The sequence below is a fragment of the Erythrolamprus reginae genome, chromosome 6 (genome assembly GCF_031021105.1).
Source record: "Erythrolamprus reginae isolate rEryReg1 chromosome 6, rEryReg1.hap1, whole genome shotgun sequence".
NCBI lineage: Eukaryota > Metazoa > Chordata > Lepidosauria > Squamata > Dipsadidae > Erythrolamprus > Erythrolamprus reginae.
In genome coordinates, this window is record NC_091955.1 from 37,973,203 (window position 1) to 37,993,616 (window position 20,414).

The window sequence follows — 20,414 nt, forward strand, 5'->3', positions numbered from 1 at the left end:
CTAAACAATGTTGTTTGGCGGGACCCAGGGGAAGAGCGTTCTCTGTGGCGGCCCCGGCCCTCTGGAACCAATTTCCCCCAGAGATTAGAATAGCCCCCACCCTCCTTGCCTTTCATAAGCTCCTTAAAACCCACCTCTGCCATCAGGCATGGGGGAACTGAGATATTCTTTCCCCCTAGGCTTCTACAATTTATGCATGGTATGTTTGTATGTATGATTGGTTTTATAACAAGGGTTTTTAGCTGTTTTTAGTATTGGTCACATATTGTTTTTACCACTGTTGTTAGCCGCCCCGAGTTCATGGAGAGGGGCGGCATACAAATCAAATCAAATCAAATCAAATAAATAAATAAATAAATAAATAAATAAATAAATAAATAATAATAAAAAAATCTGGGCAGAGAGGCATCTTCAGTTATTAAAGGCCGACCACATATCAGAAGTCCTCAATGTACAAGCAGATTGGCTCTCCCAGTTGACTCTAGACCTAGGAGAGTGGAGCCTTCATCCATCCCTGCAGCATCGCAAAAACACGGAAGTCTGGAGGTGGTGTTTCCCATGGAGGGGAGCCTCAGGGGAATCCCAGCAGTGCAAAAACGGGCGCTTCGCTGGCAATGGAAGTCCGGAGGTGGGGTTTCCCAGCGAGGGGAGCCTCAGCGAAATCGCAGCATCACAAAAACACAGAAATCTGGAAGTGAGGTTTCGAGGACTTCCGTGTTTTTGCGATGCTGCGGGGCATCCCAGTGGCGGTGGCTTGGGTTTGTAAGGTGAAAATAGTTTGGAAGAAGAGGCAAAAAAATCTTAAACCCTGGGCTTGTATCTCACAAAGTTTGTATGACGAGGGGTTTGTAAGATGAGGCATCACTGTATTTCCTACTAAATCACTTTATCAGAAAAATGGCTTCACAAAAATTAATGCATCATTTTAAGTGCTAATGATTTTTATGTATCTTCGTGTGAATATTTGTGTTCTTTACATTTTTAAATTTTATTTAAAGTGACAGTAACTGGACATTATGAATAATTAGATGATATTGCTGCCTTACCTGATGAGGATTAGGAATATTAAAAATAGGGGCAGTTTTTTTTACTGGACCTAGATTATTTTACTTAGAAATATATATTACTATGATGATGATGATTATTATTATTATTATTATTATTGTTATTATTATTATTATTATTATTTCAAATTTCCTGCAGTTCTGAAACATTTTGCTGTGTAGAGAAATAAAAGCCTAAAGCAGTGATGGCGAACCTTTTTTCCCCTCGGGTGCTGAAAGTATATGCACACACACCATCGCGCCTGCACGAGTGCCCACATCTATAATTCAATGCCTGGGAAGGGCGAAAATTGCTTCCCCTGCCCTCCTGGAGGCCAGAAACAGCCTGTTTCCCAACTCCTGGTGGGCCCGGTAGGACCATTTTTCACCCTCCCCTTTCCCATCCTTCTGGAGGCCCTCTGGAAAACGAAAATGCCCTCCCAGAGCCTCCATGTGAGTCAAAAATCAGCTAGCCGGTGCACACATGCGTGTTGGAGCTGAGGTAGGGCAACAGCTCATGTGCCAGCAAATATGGCTCCATGTGCCACCTGTGGCACCAATACCACAGGTTCGCCATCACTGGCTTAAAATACCTTAGATGCAAAAAACAATCTGTCATAATAAAATGGCAAAATATGGCTGGATTTTTATATTCACCTGAGGTTCAGTTGGATACAGATAATTCTTTTTTTTAATAATATGTTTATTGAATATATACATTAAAAACGGGATACAGAAAAGTAAAAGGAATATATATAATGTACATTCTAGCAATTATAGTTTACTTATATAGTACACGTAAGTGGGGAAGGAGAAAAGAGGAAAGGGAAGGGGATTGGGGAAGAAGGGAAAGAGATACAAGAGGAGGAAAGATAGAAAATTAGAGCAAAAAAGAGTAGTAAGAAGAGTGTAGAGGGCCAGCATTAGAGCTGGGGCTTCCATGCTTTGCGGCCTGTGGTTTAAACATATAGTGTTTAACATATAGTGAAGTTTTATCCATATGTGTTTGACATAGTTGCTAGTGCCAACACATATCAGTGGTTTAAGAGTTTGTTCATTCAGTTTCTTTGTGGTTCAAAATTTGTGTCGATCGATGTTTACAGTTTGCCGTTTCAATTTGATATTATGATTTGTGTCGTAGTTTGCTGGTTTTACACGTTGTTTTTGTTGGACATTTTTCTTGATGAATAATTTTTAAGTAATTTCTTTTTTTTAACCAATGGTACCATTTGTCCCAGGCCTTGTAGAAATCTGTCTCATCCTTATTTTGCAGTTCCATTGTTAACTTGGACATTTCTGCATACAGTGATCCCCCGGTTATTGCGTCCCCGACCACTGCGAACAGGGTAATTTGCGATTTTTCAACCCGCTCGGTCTCGCCGCTTTCGAGCTGAGTCCTGAAGCAAATTCGCTGCAGGACTCAGCTCGAAAGCGGCGAGAGCGAGCACGGACAAGCCGTTCGCTGGCGCTCGGTCTCGCCGCTTTCGAGCTGAGTCCTGAAGCGAATTCGCTGCAGGACTCAGCTCGAAAGCGGCGAGACCGAGCGCAGACAAGCCGTTCGCTGGCGCTCGGTCTCGCCGCTTTCGAGCTGAGTCCTGAAGCGAATTCGCTGCAGGACTCAGCTCGAAAGCGGCGAGACCGAGCGCGGACAAGCCGTTCGCTGGCGCTCGGTCTCGCCGCTTTCGAGCTGAGTCCTGAAGCAAATTCGCTGCAGGACTCAGCTCGAAAGCGGCGAGAGCGAGCGCGGACAAGCCGTTCGCTGGCGCTCGGTCTCGCCGCTTTCGAGCTGAGTCCTGAAGCGAATTCGCTGCAGGACTCAGCTCGAAAGCGGCGAGAGCGAGCGCGGACAAGCCGTTCGCTGGCGCTCGGTCTCGCCGCTTTCGAGCTGAGTCCTGAAGCGAATTCGCTGCAGGACTCAGCTCGAAAGCAGCGAGACCGAGCGCGGACAAGCCGTTCGCTGGCGCTCGGTCTCGCCGCTTTCGAGCTGAGTTCTGAAGCGAATTCGCTGCAGGACTCAGCTCGAAAGCGGCGAGACCGAGCGCCAGCGAACGGCTTGTCCGCCGCCTGCCTGCCCGCTAGCGAGGAGCCGAAGATTGGGGGCGGCGCGGCTGTTTTAAAACGTCGCTGCCGGCATGGGGGGGCTTGCCAGCACCCCCCGGACCCCCAACCCGGGTTTGGGGGGCTGCTAGGAAGCCCCCCATGCCGGCGGCGACGTTTTAAAACAGCCGCGCCGCCCCCAATCTTCGGCTCCTCGCTAGCGCTGGGGAGTAAAAACACCATCTGCACATGCGCAGATGGTGTTTTTACTTCCGCAGCGCTACTTCGCGAAAACCCGCTCGTTGCGGGCGGTCCTGGAACGGAACCCTCGCAACGAGCGGGGGATCACTGTATTCCATTATTTTAATCAAAAGAGATAAAACGGTTGGGGTTTTTTTCTGTTTCCAGTATTGTGCATATAGAATCCTTGCAGCTGTAATAATGTGAATTATAATATATCTGTTTTCTTTATTAATATTATGTCTTATGATTCCTAATAAAAATAGTTCGGGTCTTACTTGGATGGTCTGGGAGGTGATCTGTTCTAATATAGTTTTGATTTTATACCAATATTTTTGGGTGGTTTCACATGTCCACCAGATGTGGTAATATGTGCCTGGTTTTTCCCTGCACTTCCAACATAGTGGTGATAAATTTGGATACATTTTTGCAACTCTAGCCGGTGGTAGGTGCCATCTGTAAAATATTTTGTAATGATTTTCCTTATATGAAGTTGCCATCGTTAGTTTGTATTTGACAGTCCAAATTTTTTCCCATTCATTTAAATTAATTGTATATCCAAAATTTTGTGACCAAGCTATCATAGGTCCTTTAACTGTTTCTTCTACTGTATCATGTTGAAGGAGGAGATTGTATATGCTTGATATTTGTTTTTTTTGTGAGCCAAAAATAATCTTATCAAGGATTTTTTTTTTTTTGAAAGCCTAATTTGTTCTTATCTTCATTATATTTTGATTTAATTTGTAGGTAGTGTAGCCAATCCACTTTAATACCTTTTTCCACAAGTTTTTGTTTAGGGATTAGATCATTATTTTCATTTAACAGTTGGTCCTTTGTTATGATTTTGTCAGGGGTTAATGCATTCGGGTATATAATTGCTTCTGTTGGGGATATCCATTTCGGGATACAGAGATAATGGTTTTTTTTATGAAGTGCCAGGTGTTAATTAAAGTTTTTCGTATGTAGTGTGACCTAAAGTATGTTGGTATTTTACCTATGTCTGCCATCAAAAACACGTGCCACCCGGATTGAAGGTTATAGCCTTTAAGTGTTAATATTCTAGAATTTTTTAATGTTATCCATTCTTTCAGTAAATTTGCAATTGAGGCATAGTAATATAATTCCATGTTTAGTAACCCGAATCCACCTCTTGATCTATGGTCTTGTAGGTTTTTGAGTTTTATTCTGGCCTTTTTTTTTTGTCCATATAAATTTGTGATTTTTTTGTGTGTAGGTTATTGAAAAAGGTCCTGTTTAATTTAATGGGTGCAGTTTGAAAAAGGTATAGAAATCTAGGGATTATATTACTTTTAATTACGGCAATTTTCCCCATTATTATTATATTTCAATACCAAAATGGACATCTCCGAACGAATTACTAATTTTTCCTAACCTTTTCTCCCACACCAAAATGTTGAGATACCAACAATTACTTGATAAATCAGATGCTCTCATATCCAAACAACAATTGAACGATCAAGGAATAAACATAGATTGGTTAACATATTTACAAATTAAATCAAAATACGAACAACACAAAAAACAATTTGGATTCCAAAATGACAATGTGATAGATACAATTCTTTTCGCCCCCCCCACAAAAATGATCTCTAAATTATATAATTACTTACTAACACAAGAAAACTGTGAAGAACAAGTGAAAGGCTGTATGATAGCCTGGGCTCAAAATTTTGGGTATACGATCAATTTAATCGAATGGGAGAAAATCTGGACACTAAACTACAAAATAACAACAGCAATGACCTATAAAGAGAATCAAATAAAAATGTTTTATCGATGGCATTTGCCCCCAGCAAGAATATCCAAAATGTTCTCCAACTTTTCACCCACCTGTTGGAAATGTAAAATAAAACCGGGAACATATTACCACACATGGTGGACATGCCCACTTGCGTAAAAATACTGGACAACCATTCAAAACCTAATTGACCAAGTCATGTCAATTAAATTGCCATTCAAACCTGAGCTCTACCTTCTAGGTATATTTAGGCAAAAATACCTTATTTTACAAATTATAACAGCAGCAAGAATATCGTACGCCCTCTTTTGGAAACGAGACCAAATACCTTCTTTATTTGTAATAATCACAAAAATTATGGAGTGTGCCGAAATGTCAAAAACAGCAATGGAAACACAAAATAAAAAAGATTCAGAATATTATGAAATATGGGAAAATTGGTACAAATGGGTTTCTCAAAAAAAAATACAAAAATTACCTATTGTAAAACCACTATCTTATCAAACCATTAACTATATCTTACCTTCGAACGCTCTAATTAAATTTAAAGCAATTAAAAGATTGAGCGCCAAAAACCAATCAATTTGCAATAAAATTTATACCATATCTCTTTTTATCTGTCTTTCAACCAACTCAATATACATTATAACACTAACAACTTTCACCAACACATACAACATATTTACTATACTATTCATATACTCCTCACACTACTTCCAGACAAAAGTCGTCCCTGAAAACGTCTGCGCTAAACGCAGATTTTTCTTTTTTTTTTCCTTTTCTTTTTTATTCTTTCTTTTCTTTCATCTATCCTCTTCCTGTTTCTCTCTTCTTATTCCTTTAACTTAGAAAATATTTTTACTAACCTGTTATTACTTAATACATATTAAAGGAAATACAACATTTACTATTATAACTTTAGGAAATTCTTCATTCTCTTTATTTACTGCTTATTTATTGTTTATTTATAATGTTTAAGAAATATAACATCTCTATTAAGAAGTTGATTTAATGTTTATTTATAACGTTTAAGAAATATAGTATCTCTTCCAAGAAATATATGTATTACAATCTATAGCTTACAATGTATAACCGCACGCCCTATCTTAACTGCTTGACTTTGTACCCCTTCCCTTTTTTCCCTTCCGTCCTTCCCCTGTTTTCCTTTTTCCCTTTTTTTCTTTCTTTTTCCTTTTTCATTCTATTTATAAATAAAGTATATTTTTTTTTAAAAAGTGGGAGCTTTGACCATCTGGAGAAATCTTTGTCCATTTTGTTGATTAATTTGTCATAGTTGTCTTTCTTAATAGTGCTACAATTAGCGGTAATCCATAGTCCTAGGTATTTAACTTTTTTGGCGGTTTTGATTTTAATAGATTCCTCTAGTTTCGATATCTGCTGTTTTGTCATATTTTTTGTTATCATCTTAGTTTTTTCCCTGTTGATTTTTAGTCCAGCAATCTCTCCAAATTTATTTATTTCATTAATCAGAATAGGTGCAGATTCTAAGGGGTCTTGTACAATGAACACCATGTCATCAGCAAATGCTTGAAGTTTACAGTGTTCACTTTTACATTTTAGTCCTTGGATTTCCTTGTTGTGTCTTATTTTATTAAGTAGAACTTCTAGTGCGAAAATAAAAATAAGGGGGGGGCTAAGGGGCAGCCCTGCCTCACTCCTTTTTTAATGTTTATTGTTTCTGTCATATCGTTGTTTATCAGTATCTTGGCTGTATTGAATAGTTATAATGAGTTCTGTAAATTTAATACCAAGTTGCATTGGTGCCATTTGGGTTGTGAAGAATTGCCAGTATAAACTATCAAAGGCTTTCTATAAGTCTACAAATAGGAATGCTACTGGTTTGTCTATGTTTTTATTGTAGTATTCTAGAGAGTCCAAAATAATCCTTGTATTTGTTGCTATATTTCTTGCTGGAAGGAAGCAATTCTGGTCTGTATGTATTCTAACAGTAAGTATTTTTTTAAATCTTTCAGCTGTGATTGATGCAAAGATTTTATAGTCTGAATTAAGAAGGGATATTGGGCGATAATTTTGGATGTAGGCTCTATTTTGAGTGTCTTTATGTATTAATGTTATGTAGGCCTCATTCCAAGAGGAAGGAAGTTTTGAACCTTCATAAATTTCAGAGAGGTAGCATTATAGGCTCCAGTATTTCTTGAAATTGTTTGTAGAATTCAGCGGGTATACCGTCTATTCCTGGGGCTTTATTGTTTTTTTGTTTCATAATTGTGTTAATTAATTCTATTGATGTTATTTTGTCATTTAGCATATCCTGATCTTCCTTATTTATTTATTTTGTATTTTCTAAGCTCTCAAATAGTTTATTTATTAATTGTTCATTTACGTCATCTTTTTTATACAATTCCTCAAAGAAGGATTTAATTATTTGTTTTTTTATCACTAATTGTTGTTTTTAAAACTCCTGTATGATCATATATTGCCTCTATGGTTTTGTTCGCTTTTTGATGAGTGAGTTTTGAGGCTAACCATCGGCCGGATTTGTTTGCAAATTTGAAATGCTTTTGTTTAGTAATCCTTAATTTGTGTGAGAGTTCTTCTTGGGTTTGTAAGTTTATGTAATGCTTTGTAATATTCAGTTCTCCTAAAATTTCAGTGTTGTTTGGTTTGGTTTGTGTTCTGTCTGGGTTTTCCCAGACCTCCACACCCACTGGAAAAATAGCCAGACACTCTGGTAAAATCCAAAAGTAATTTATAGCAGGAAAAAATAAGCACAAAGGAAAACCTGTCTTCACAGCAGACAGGTTACAATACTTTACAACAGGGTCCTGATGTCCAGTCAATTCCAAAAGCTTCTTGCTGGCACCCCCCCCCCCCAAGGTTTCAAGAGTCCAAGGCACAAACCAGGATTGTAGCCACCAAAGTTCACAGACAGGTCTCACGAATCTCCAAGATAAAACTCCACAAGCCAGGAAGGGTGGGGCCGCCTTTTATCCTTTCCCAAGAGCACCACACCCAAACCCAGCTGTGACCTCTAATGCTGGAAATATCTAGCCAATTGCGTTCTTCTCTCGTTAGCTCTCCTCTGTCGCATATCTATGAAGTCACTAGCATCTTCCCCCAGGGAATCCAGGCTGCTTGCTGGGGAGAGCTCCCCCTGGTGGAACTCTGGCTGTCCTTCATCTTCAGCCTGGGATTCAGCTTCGTCGTCAGTCTGCCCCTCCTGGTCCTCAGCCTCTGAGCTGGACACCGACAGCAAATCAGCCATTCCCGGAGGGGTCCCAGGCTGAACCACAACACCATCCCCCCGCGGAAGGCCCCTCCCCACCTGCCAGCGGAGAGGACGCGGTTTCTGAGGGAACTGGGCGTGAAAAGCCCGAAGAAGATCGGGAGCGTCCAACAACGCCGCTTCCACCCAGGAGCAATCATCCGGATCCCCCTCTACCCATTGCACCTTGTACTGGAAACACCCATCCACCCAACGGGAATCCACAATGTCATGTACCATAGCTTCAGGGAGGTGATCACGAACACACGGGGCAGGAAACACGGGAACATTGGGACGGAGCGGACAATCGGGAGGGACAGGGACTAGCAGCGAACGGTGAAACACAGGGTGAACCCGCAAATTGTCCGGCAGGGTGAGCCGGTAAGCCACCGGATTAATCACCCGCTCAACGGGAAAAGGACCCAGGAACCGGGGATCTAGTTTGTGCCGGGGTAGTTCAGAGGCTACATATTTTGTGGACAACCACACCTGATCCCCCACCACCAAGGGGGGCACATCCCGCCTGGAGCGATCAGCCACCCTCTTGTAGTCCTCCTTGGCTTTATTCAGGTATCTCTTCACCATCTCGTGAACCGCCTGCAGCTCTGAGAGAAAGTCCTCAGCAGCAGGCACCGGGGAATCTAGGAGGGTCAAGGGAAAGAAGCGAGGGTGAAATCCATAGTTTGCGAAAAAGGGCGTGAGCCGGGTCGATGAGTGACGGGAATTGTTGAACGCGAACTCCGCGACAGGGATAAACCGGGACCAATCCGTCTGGCGATCCGCCACGACACACCGCAGGTATTGTTCCAATATCCCGATCACTTTTCTGTACCGCCATCGGTCTGGGGGTGCTGCGTCGAGGCGAGGCACACGGACACATTCAGGGCCGACATCAATTCCCGCCAAAACCGGGCTGTGAACTGTGTGCCCCTATCAGAGACCACTCGATCCGGAAGCCCATGTAACCGAAACATGTGACTAATAAACATTTGAGCCGTGAGTTGGGCAGTGGGCACCCTAGTGCAAGGGACAAAATGCACCATCTTGGTGAGCATGTCCATCACCACCATGACTACCGTGAAGCGAGCAGAGGCAGGCAAATGAGTGACAAAGTCAATGGACACGGCACCCCAGGGTCTCTCAGGCGTGGGCAAAGGTCGCAGTAATCCCGGTGGGGCTCCAGTCACCCCCTTGGCTGTACGACACTGGACACAGGTGGCCACATAGGAACGCACATCATCTTGAAGGCGTGGCCACCAGAATGTCCGAGAGACTAGCTCCAATGTTTTAAACAGCCCAAAATGCCCCGCCACTGGACAGTCATGACACTGGGTCATAATCAACCCTCTCACTGGGCCGGCGGGAACATACAGCTGCCCCCGGTACCGAAGCAGCCCGTCTTGAAACGTCCATGGGGAATTGGGTGGTAACTCCCGCACTCTCTGCGCTACAAACCCATCCCCACGCTGCGCCTCCCGTAAACGGTGACGCAAGTCCACTGGGTCCTGAATGGCAGCCAACGCTGCAGGGGGTAACACTGTCTGCAGAGGAGCCAGCTCTTTCGGGTGCGTGTATTCTGGCTTGCGCGACAAGGCATCCGCTCGGGGGTTCTGGGCACTGGGAGTGTACCTGATGCGGAAATTGAACCGCGCGAAAAAGAAAGACCAGCGGATCTGTCTCTGGTTTAATTTCCGGGCCGTCTGCAAATACTCAAGGTTCCGGTGATCCGTCCGTACCTCGATTTGATGACGGGCCCCCTCCAGGTAATGCCGCCAATGCTCAAAGGCGGCCTTCACCGCTAAAAGTTCCTTCTCCCAAATAGTATAGTTCCTTTCCGAGGGAGACAGCTTCCGGGAGAAGTAGGCACACGGAAACAACATGTCACCGGGCCGCTGGGCTTGGAGAAGCACTGCGCCAACCGCTACATCTGAAGCGTCGGTTTCTAACACAAACGGCTGAGCGGGATCAGGATGGCGCAGAAGCGGTTCCGCCATGAACGCCGCTTTCAGGGCATCAAAAGCCCGCTGTTCCGCCTCCCCCCAACCAAATGGGACTTGTTTTTGTAACAACCGAGTCAAGGGCGTGGTTAACGTGGCATACCCCGGAACAAAAGCCCGATAGTAGTTTGCAAACCCCAAAAGACGTTGTACGTCTTTCACCCGTCGTGGAGGTTGCCAAGACTGAAGTGCGGCCACTTTGTTCGGGTCCATGGAAATGCCACCTGGAGATAAAATGTGCCCCAGGAATTCGACGGTAGTCTGGAAGAATTGGCACTTCTCCAGCTTGGCATACAACTGCTGCTCCCGCAACCGGAGCAGGACCCGGCGCAAATGGGTCAAATGCAAGGCATGGTTCGGGGAATACACTAAAATGTCATCAAGGTAAATCACCACAAAATGGTCCAACATGTCCCGGAACACGTCGTTCATCAGATGTTGGAACACGGCCGGGGCGTTGGTGAGGCCAAATGGCATCACTGTATATTCAAAGTGGCCGTAACGCGTGCCAAACGCTGTCTTCCACTCATCCCCGGCCCGCATCCGGACCAAATTATACGCACTGCGCAAATCGATTTTGGTGAATACCGTTGCCGTCCGCAACCGGTCCATGAGTTCAGGGATCAAGGGCAAGGGGTACCTATTCCGCACTGTGATGGCGTTAAGGCGGCGATAGTCACAGCAGAGGCGAAGATCGCCTGTTTTCTTTTTCACGAACAAAACAGGGGCAGACAAAGGGGACTTGGATGGCCGAATAAATCCCTTGGCCAGATTCTTTTCCACAAACTCCTTGAGCGCCACAAGCTCCGGCTCGGACATGGAATACAAACGACCAGCCGGGAGCTTGGCGTCAGGGAGCAGGTCAATGGCACAGTCATACGTCCGATGTGGTGGTAGCCGATCCGCCTCCTTTTCGTTGAACACATCGGCGAATTCCTCGAGGCAACGGGGTAATTGAATCGCGGGAACTACTGGGCCTTGGGCTGCGCACACATGTCGGTGATGGTCCACGCACTGCAAACTGGAGAAGGTGACCAAGTTCTGAGACCACACCACCTGTGGGTCATGTGCACGCAGCCATGACAACCCCAACACGAGGGGAAAATGAAGCCCCTTGGTAACATAAAACTGTAGGGCCTCCTCATGAGTTCCAATGCACATCCGCACCGGCAGGGTCTGGAAACGGATGGGACCAGCCAACAAAACCCGCCCATCGATAGTCTCCACAGTTAATGGCGGGGTAACAGGACAAAGGGGCAAGGAATGACGTTGGGCAAAGGCTTCGTCTAAGAAGTTTGTCGTCGCCCCCGAATCCACGAGGGCCAACGCGGGGTAAGTCCGAGTCCGTTGCGCGATATGCAAGGTCACCGCAAGCGTCAAATGTCGAGACGGTCCGAATTCGGGAGTCGTGGAGTCAGACGAAAATGGGATCCCCGCCCGACCTAGTGTTGCCACCAAGCCGGGCCCCCCTCGTTTCCCGATCGTTCCGGCGACGGGGGACATCCAGACGAAGGCCCCGCCATCGGAGAGTTCAGGGCAGGAACGGGGACACCAGGGGTTGTCTCCTGTAACTGCACAGGGGACGCCATGGGAAGCACGGGAGGGCTGTAGGGTACAGGAACGACGGCAGCCACGGTGCTCCGCCTCTTGTGGGGACAAACAACAGCAAAATGTCCCGGGGCCCCACAATAGAAGCACAACCCAGCTGCCCGCCGACGCCCTCGTTCCTCCGGGGTCTGTCGGGGTCGGGCGTAACTTACGTCCATCGGCTCCCCGGCAGCAACACGATCCATCAAGCGTGGAGGCAGCGCTGGTGAAAAACGTCGGGGCGCAGGGACCGGAGCCGGGGTGCTTACGGTTGGCAACCCCCGCCGCGAAACAGGTGTCGGCGGGACGCCTGACGCACGGGGGTTGGACCGTCCCGCTCGACGGACTTCCCTGGCCAACAGCCTGGCCTCTATTGCCAAGCAATGCCGCTCCAAACCGTCCAACGTGCCGGGCATCACCTCATGCACTAAGGCGTCCAACATCGTGTCGGATAGTCCATCCTGAAAGGCCTCGATCAGGGCAGCCTCATTCCACTGGACTTGCCCGGCCAGAGACCTAAAGTCAGCCATATAGTCCACCAGGGGGCGCGAACCCTGGCGTAATTGCTTCAGCGCCCGCGTGGCCGTTTGTTCCTGCACCGGGTCCGCAAATTGGTGACGCAGCAAGTCACAAAAAGCATTGTAGTCCTGGAGTAGCGGATCATCCCGGGCCAGGTACGGTGCCACCCACGACGCTGCAGGGCCAGCCAATAAACTGCACAGAAACGCCACCTTGTGGTCATCCCCTGGGAAGTGCACCATCTGCGCGTTGATAAAAAGCTGCACCTGGCTCTGGAACGCAGAAAACAGCCGCCGGTCCCCCCAGAACTTTTCCGGCATCGCCACAAAACATTTTCTTCTGGGCACCGGTGCTGGAGGTGGTACCACAGGTGCCGCCTGGGGTGGGGCCGCCTGGGACAAAATCTCCACTTGACGTTGTAATAACAAGACTGTCTGGGTCAAGTGAGCAATGTCCCCTCGCAACTCTGCAAAGACAGCCTGCATGTCAGCTGCAGCAACATCCATGGTGACAGGCAAGAACAGGAAGCCGAAAAACAAAAGATGTCCAACCAGGAACCAGCAGCAAAGAGCAAGGAACAAAACAACCAAACCACCCCTCCAAAATGAGCACCAGATGTCTGGTGGTTGGTGGAGTTTTATTCTGTTCTGTCTGGGTTTTCCCAGACCTCCACACCCACTGGAAAAATAGCCAGACACTCTGGTAAAATCCAAAAGTAATTTATAGCAGGAAAAAATAAGCACAAAGGAAAACCTGTCTTCACAGCAGACAGGTTACAATACTTTACAACAGGGTCCTGATGTCCAGTCAATTCCAAAAGCTTCTTGCTGGCACCCCCCCCCCCCCCCCCAAGGTTTCAAGAGTCCAAGGCACAAACCAGGATTGTAGCCACCAAAGTTCACAGACAGGTCTCACGAATCTCCAAGATAAAACTCCACAAGCCAGGAAGGGTGGGGCCGCCTTTTATCCTTTCCCAAGAGCACCACACCCAAACCCAGCTGTGACCTCTAATGCTGGAAATATCTAGCCAATTGCGTTCTTCTCTCGTTAGCTCTCCTCTGTCGCATATCTATGAAGTCACTAGCATCTTCCCCCAGGGAATCCAGGCTGCTTGCTGGGGAGAGCTCCCCCTGGTGGAACTCTGGCTGTCCTTCATCTTCAGCCTGGGATTCAACTTCGTCGTCAGTCTGCCCCTCCTGGTCCTCAGCCTCTGAGCTGGACACCGACAGCAAATCAGCCATTCCCGGAGGGGTCCCAGGCTGAACCACAACAGTTTGTAAGGTTTTTTCAATGTTCTGAAGTTTTATTTTTAGTGTAGATAGGCTGTTTTGTTTCTGTTTTTTCTTTTTACTTTGGTATGCAATATAAATTCATCACACATAGGCTTTCATTGTGTCCCATAAGTTTTGTGTGGAAGTGTTACCATCATTGTTAGTTTGGAGAAATTCACATATCTCTTGTTTTAAAGTTTTTTGAAAGTTTTCTTCTTTAAATATTGTTTGGTTCATAGTCTATCGCCTTGCATAATTATTGGTTGAATCTCTCCATTTCAACAATATGGGGTTATGGTCTGCCCAGGAATTCGTAAGTATTTGTATGTCTGTTACTTCATTGATAAATTCTAAATCAGCCCAGGCCATATCAATGCGGGACCATGACTTGTGAGGAAAGGAGAAAAAAGTATATTGTCTATTGTTTGGATTGAAGTGATGCCATATGTCTTTTAGAGCTAATTCAGTTGCAAGTTGTTCGAAGGTTGTCGGTAGTTGTTTTCTCTTTTTCATTTGTTTAGTGCTTTTATGATCCTTTTTCCTATCTAATATTGTGTTGAAATCGCCAACTATTATTATATTTGTCAAATTTAGTTCCGTAATTTTTTTATGTAGGTTTGCGTAGAAAATACATTGATCTATTGTGGGAGCATAGATTGCGATTATGTGTATTTTCTTTGGTCCTGATGTAATTTGTACCATTAATATCTGTCCATTGTCATCTGTATAAATTAGTTGGGGGTTGAATTTGGGTTTAATGTATAGTACTACTCCTCTCTTCTTAGCTTGAGCAAGGAATGAGAAGATTTCTACAAGCCTGGGATGGTTCAAAATTAGTTGGTCTTGTTTTCTTACATGCGTTTCTTGGAGACATATTATATCATATTGTTGTTGGATTTTATGGAATTTTTTTTCCTTTTAATAGGAGAGTTGAGGCCATTAATATTAATGGAGAATAATTTTATTTCATTGTTCGCTAAGGTTTTTTTGTGATGTAGGTTAGTTTGCTGGTTCTCTTCTTTTCTCCTTTCTCGCCTCCGCTTTAGATCTTGTTGTTGGACCAGCTCTGCCACATTCTTCCATTGATTTAAGTCCAATTTCCTTATCTGAGAGAATGTCTTCAGAGCTAAGTTCGTCCAGAGTAGGTTTATCTTTTGATTCTTGTTCCCTAATACATTCCTCATTCACCTTTTTGATGACTTGGTCATAGAAGTCCCTTGCATCTTCTATCGAAGTTATTTTGCATTTTTTATCAATTAAGGAGATAAACATGCCCTCAGGTGTCAGCCATCTAAATGGTATCTTATTTCTGTTAAGTTTATTAGCTAGTGTTTGATAAGGTCTGGGAACTTAATGTAGGACTATTATCTCTTTTTCTTTATATGATACAGGGTTTTCCTTTGACATATTATAGATTTCATCTCTTATAGTACGCTTTATAAATCTGATATGTACTTCCCTGGGTAAGCGATTTCTTTTTGCATAGCTTGTGGATAATCTGTAAATTTCATCTATTTGTTGATACATTTCCTGTGGGGTTTTGTTAGTAATGGATGCGAGAATTTCCGATATGATCTGGGGCTGGTTCTCTTCGTTTGATTCACTAATATTCTGGAACCTCAAGAAGAATGCTGATTTTTCAAGTTTGAGGTTTATTATGGCCTCTTCCAGATTTTTATTAATATATTCTGTTCTACTTTCTGTGTATTGTAGTCTGGTTTCCATTCTATCATTTAGTTCCTCAATTTTTTTAATTTTTTCATCATTCTGTGTTCCATGCATCATCTCTATTTTCTTATCAAGATGCCCAACACGGTCGTCAATTTTTTAAATGTCTTCCTTGATATCTTCCTTCATCGCACCCATATTTCCCATTATTAATTCATAATTCCGATCCATTGATTGCTGCATTTTAATCATTATCTCTTGTAAGGAGTCTAAGGTGATAGGTGCAACTTGGTCTGATTGTACAACTGATGTTTTGTCAGTAGAAGGTTCTGAGTTACGCTGGATGGTCGGAGTTGAGAGTTGAGGTGTTGCCTTCCTCCAAGCTTTAGTAATTGTATTTGTATTAGTGGATGACATTTTGAATATTTTATAGGAAAATCAGATATAGTAAAAGATACGGAAATATTAGTTTTAGCTTGTACTCAAAAGGGTCAATGTTGTTGATTTATATTAATCTTAGTAAGATAACTTATAATAAACTCTACAGTCCAAATCTTAAGAGTCAAAATTGTCAATATACAATTCTATATCAATAGCTCATAAGTATTATTAATGTTCTAAATATGATTATTCAAATATTCAAGTAAGTTGGAGTAAGTTAAGGACAGAATAATTAAGTAATTAATAAGTGATAAAAAGTAACTTTCAATTAATATATAATAGTTAATAGTTATAATAGTTAATTAAAGTTGTTTAGCAAGTTATAGTATTTGTATTAATAGATAGATCAACACATGAGCATATATGTATATAGGTCAATAAATAAATTATTAATTTAAATATAAATCAGTAAGTAAATCTAATTCAGTAATTCAATTAATTTATAGGTTCAATAAATCTCTAATAGTAATGACAGTATAACAGTATAGAGTATTATCAATGGCAGTATAACGGTGTAATGGCAGAATATCAGTATAGAATATTATCAAAAATCAATCAAAGGGTTATTCTCAATGTTGCAGCAAATCACATATAAAGTATTCAAAAAATAATTGAAAGAGAGAGAGCAGCAGGGGGCAGGAATATTCAGGAGTGGGAAGGAAAACAATAAGAAGCAGGTAGTATCAAGAAACGTTTTCTTCCTTTTTCTTTTTCTCTCTCTTTGGGCTTATGCAATAGTGCTGAGTCACAGTTCAGTCTCTGACAGTCTCTATCAGTAAGGGAACAGTGTTGTAGGTTTAATAAGAAATCAAAGTTCAAAGTTTGTAGTTTTTTGTTTGTTTTTTAACAACTGGAGCAACAATGCAAAGTCAATACACAGTCAAAAGCGAGGTAGAAAAAATGGATTAAAGGGATTAAACAAAGGGGGGGAGAGGTGAAAGGGAAGGTAAAAAAAAAGTATATAAAGACCTCCGATTTTGTAGCTTGTCACCGACTCTATTCGTTCTAATCGTTCTAATCCACTTAAATCTGTCCAAAACTTCCTCTTACCATCAAGACATCCAAAAACTTTCTCTCTCCCAACTGTTGTGTATCACACATTGTTTCCAATCTATCACTGCAATAATCTCAAATGGAGTCCAGCAGAAAAGTTCAGATGGTATATAGTTTTCACTCACACATCCACTCGATCTGCCTAATCTTGTTTGTTCCCTGCTGCCATCAGCCAGTTAAACAAAATCGCAGTCACCGCTTTTTCTCAATGGTTTTGGCACTCTTCCTTAACAATGCAAAGCACACAACAGGGGGTCTTTAATCTGCTATTATCCACAAACAACGATCAATCAAATGGAAATTCTTCACTTATTTCACTCCAAAGGCTTTCACCACCATCTTCTCACAGCTTCCTTAATCGAGTCGGAGCGTCACAGCTTCAGGCCGATCAGCAGATCGGTTCTTCATGAGCTGGGAAAAAGGGACACTTTCGGTTTTGACGTCACGCTGACCCCAGGCAGCCTTCCGTTTCTCCGGGGCTGTCCTGGCCTTTTGTGTGTTTCTTGGTGGCTTAACGGCGATCACCGACCTGGAGAGACGGTGATTTAATAGAGGAATTCCTTGTGCACCTGAGGGAGGTCAGCAGACCCACCGGGAAGCAGGGAACCCTTTTTGGATACAGATAATTCTTAATTCAACTTTGATGATTGATTTAGTTATTAAAGGAGGGAAAATTACTGCAAACAATGTGTTTATGAAATATTCTTAGAATTTAAATCTATTTAGCTTCAGCACATTATTTTATCCCCTGGTTAGGGTTGAAAAAAAACTTTTTCAGAGGGAGTAGTAATGAAAACAAGCCTGCAAAGACTTAAGGCAGGAAAAACTGCTTCAGGGAAAGTAGGAATAAAAATAAATGCTGCAAGCCAGGAAGTTCATTAGCACCATGTTAGGGCTGAAAAAGTCTTTTTCAGAAGGAATACGAATGAAAACTTCCCCGCAAAGAGTTAGGGCTGCAAAGACTTAAGTTTTCTTGGGGGGGGGGGTGAAGTAGGAAGATGGTTAGCACCTAGATAGGGCTGGAAGAAAATTATTTGATCCTATGACCCTAGTACAAGATGAAAACAAGATTACCATATTTTTCGGAGTATAAGATGCCCCTTTTTTCTTCCTTAAGAGAGACTGAAAATTTGGGTGCATCTTATGCGCCCAATGTAGCTTTTTCAAAGAATTTTCTTCCAGCCCTACCTAGGTGCTAACCATCTTCCTAAGTCAAAAAAAGAAGGACCTTTTTCTTCCTAACAGAAACCTAAAATATTTGGTAAACCTAATATGTGTGGTCATATTGTCTTTTTAAACTAAGTCACAATGAATCAGACCCATCTAAAAGGAAACTAGGCATGGCTAGAAATGCACTTATACAAAATAAAACATTATTTTGCTGTACTCATTTTGCAAGAACCATGGTAGCACAGTGATTAGAATGCAGTACTGCAGGGCTAACTCACTGCTCACTCCAGGAATTCAATCATGACCGGCTCAGGATTGACTCACCCTTCCATCCTTCTGAGGTTGTTAAAATGAGAAGCCAGATTGTTGGGGGCAAAATGCTGGCTCTGTGAACCACTTGGAGAGGGTTATAAACCATGGTGGGCTCCTGTTCCACGGGGGGGGGGACTCCAGTGGGGTAGAAAAAATAGAGCTGTGCGATTAGCTCCAGCAAAAATGGAGCTGCATGCGCCACTCCGTCTGACTGGCAGCCATTTACCAGTGCCACAAGATTCCGGTGATTATTGCCGGAATCTTGTGCGAGATTTCGATCGCTACACATGTAGCGACCTGCTGATGACATCTCGGTGAGGTCACGGAACTGGTTCAGTTGATGCCAATCCCTGGGTGCCACCATCTTATTTTTAAAAAAATTCTTCTGAGCAGCATGCGCAAAAGCCAAGTTTCTGGCACTGCGCATGTGTCACCATGTTGTTTTCAGTTTTTTATTTTTTGGTATTGCATATGTGTGCGTGTGCGATTTGCGTGCCTGTCCACATGGCACAGGAGGAAGCAAACCAGCATCAAGATAAGTTAGAACTTACCCCTGTTCCTTCCCTTAAAGACCCCTTTCTTGAGTCTAATTCTGAGGAGACTTCTCAGGCTTTTTCTGTCATATCCCATATTCATTAACTATTTTATTTATTTATACATTCAGTATTTAATCCCCACTGTCTCTAGGTCTATTGAAAATAAATTTGAACAATGTACATCAATCTTATTACATCTCAATGTCACTCTTAAATTCTGATAGTGAGTGTTCTGCCTGACTGGGCTCAGGCAATGCGTAACAGTCCAAGGAAAAGAAATCAAACACACACGTGCTCTACTAATCAGCAAACTTGTATTAGATAAACAAAAAAGGGTTACTCAAAAACAGTTCTTAGTGTCCGAAAACAATGAGAGTGCAAGGCTTACTTCAGCTGCATACAAAAACACAGGAAAAAACAAACAAAGACAACCTGGAATGAGCAAAGACGTTTCAGGAGTCCTTTTGAATCTTTGGAGCAAACAGCAAGTCCCAGAGTTTTCACCTCCCACTTGTCTGAAAAAGCTGGGTTGAAAACTCCAATGGCACGGAACAGAAACTTCAGAGCAGGAACCACAAAATAACACAGATAAACAGCCACAGTTTGCCTTGGCCTTTGTTCCCTTTTATCCCTTTAGCTCTCATTAAGGGAGCCACACCCAGCCCTCAGTATAAGAACCACACCCAGCCCAGGTGCTCCTATAATGACTTGTAATACTCCTTAAATCGATCCATTCTTTGCATAGCTCTTCGGCTACGCAGATCAATATATTGATTTGCAGAAGAACCCAGGGACAAAAGACTGTCTAAGGGACTGCATGCCAAATCCCCTGGGCTGTCTGCTGAATCCTGCGTCCCAGTGGCCTCGTCCTCCTGGCTGTCTGCCACATCTTCCTGGCTGTCTGCCACATCTTCCTGGCTGTCAGCCAGGCTTTCGCATTCACTTTGTGCCGCGTCTCTCCCATCTGTGGGAGCAACGGCTGGCCCAGGCCCAAACACAACAGTGAGTAACACATCAACTCATTGTTTCTTCTACTCCTTTTCCTTTTCTTATGTAAACAGTTGCCTGAGGCCAAAGGTAGCACAATTCCTATACCATCCTATTTACAAAGTCAACTGGATGGACAATTGATTTTTACTGGATAGATTTTTCCCAGGCCTTGGCCATTTGAAACAACAGTTTTACAAGGGTTTTGAGTTTTGAGCTCGAAGGCTGCTTGGAAAGAAGATGATTACCTCTAAATTTTAATTTTGTAACCCAGAAAAGTGAGGGAAATGTGTGCATGCCTGTGTGTGAGAATGAGAGGACCCTTTTTCCAATCACTGCTGGATATTGCTTCCTCTGTCTGTTCTACCAAGAGAACCTGGAAAGTGTTAGAGGGCCTTTTGTTAGGGAAAAGAGAGTGTGTGAAAATGGAATGGAAAAATAAATGAGAGAGTTAAACTTGGGCAACCAGCAGGAACGTCACTGAGCAAAGCCCTAAAATAAGAGGGGCCCTTACTTCTGGAAGCAAGCAGAGGTCCTCCCGGACTCT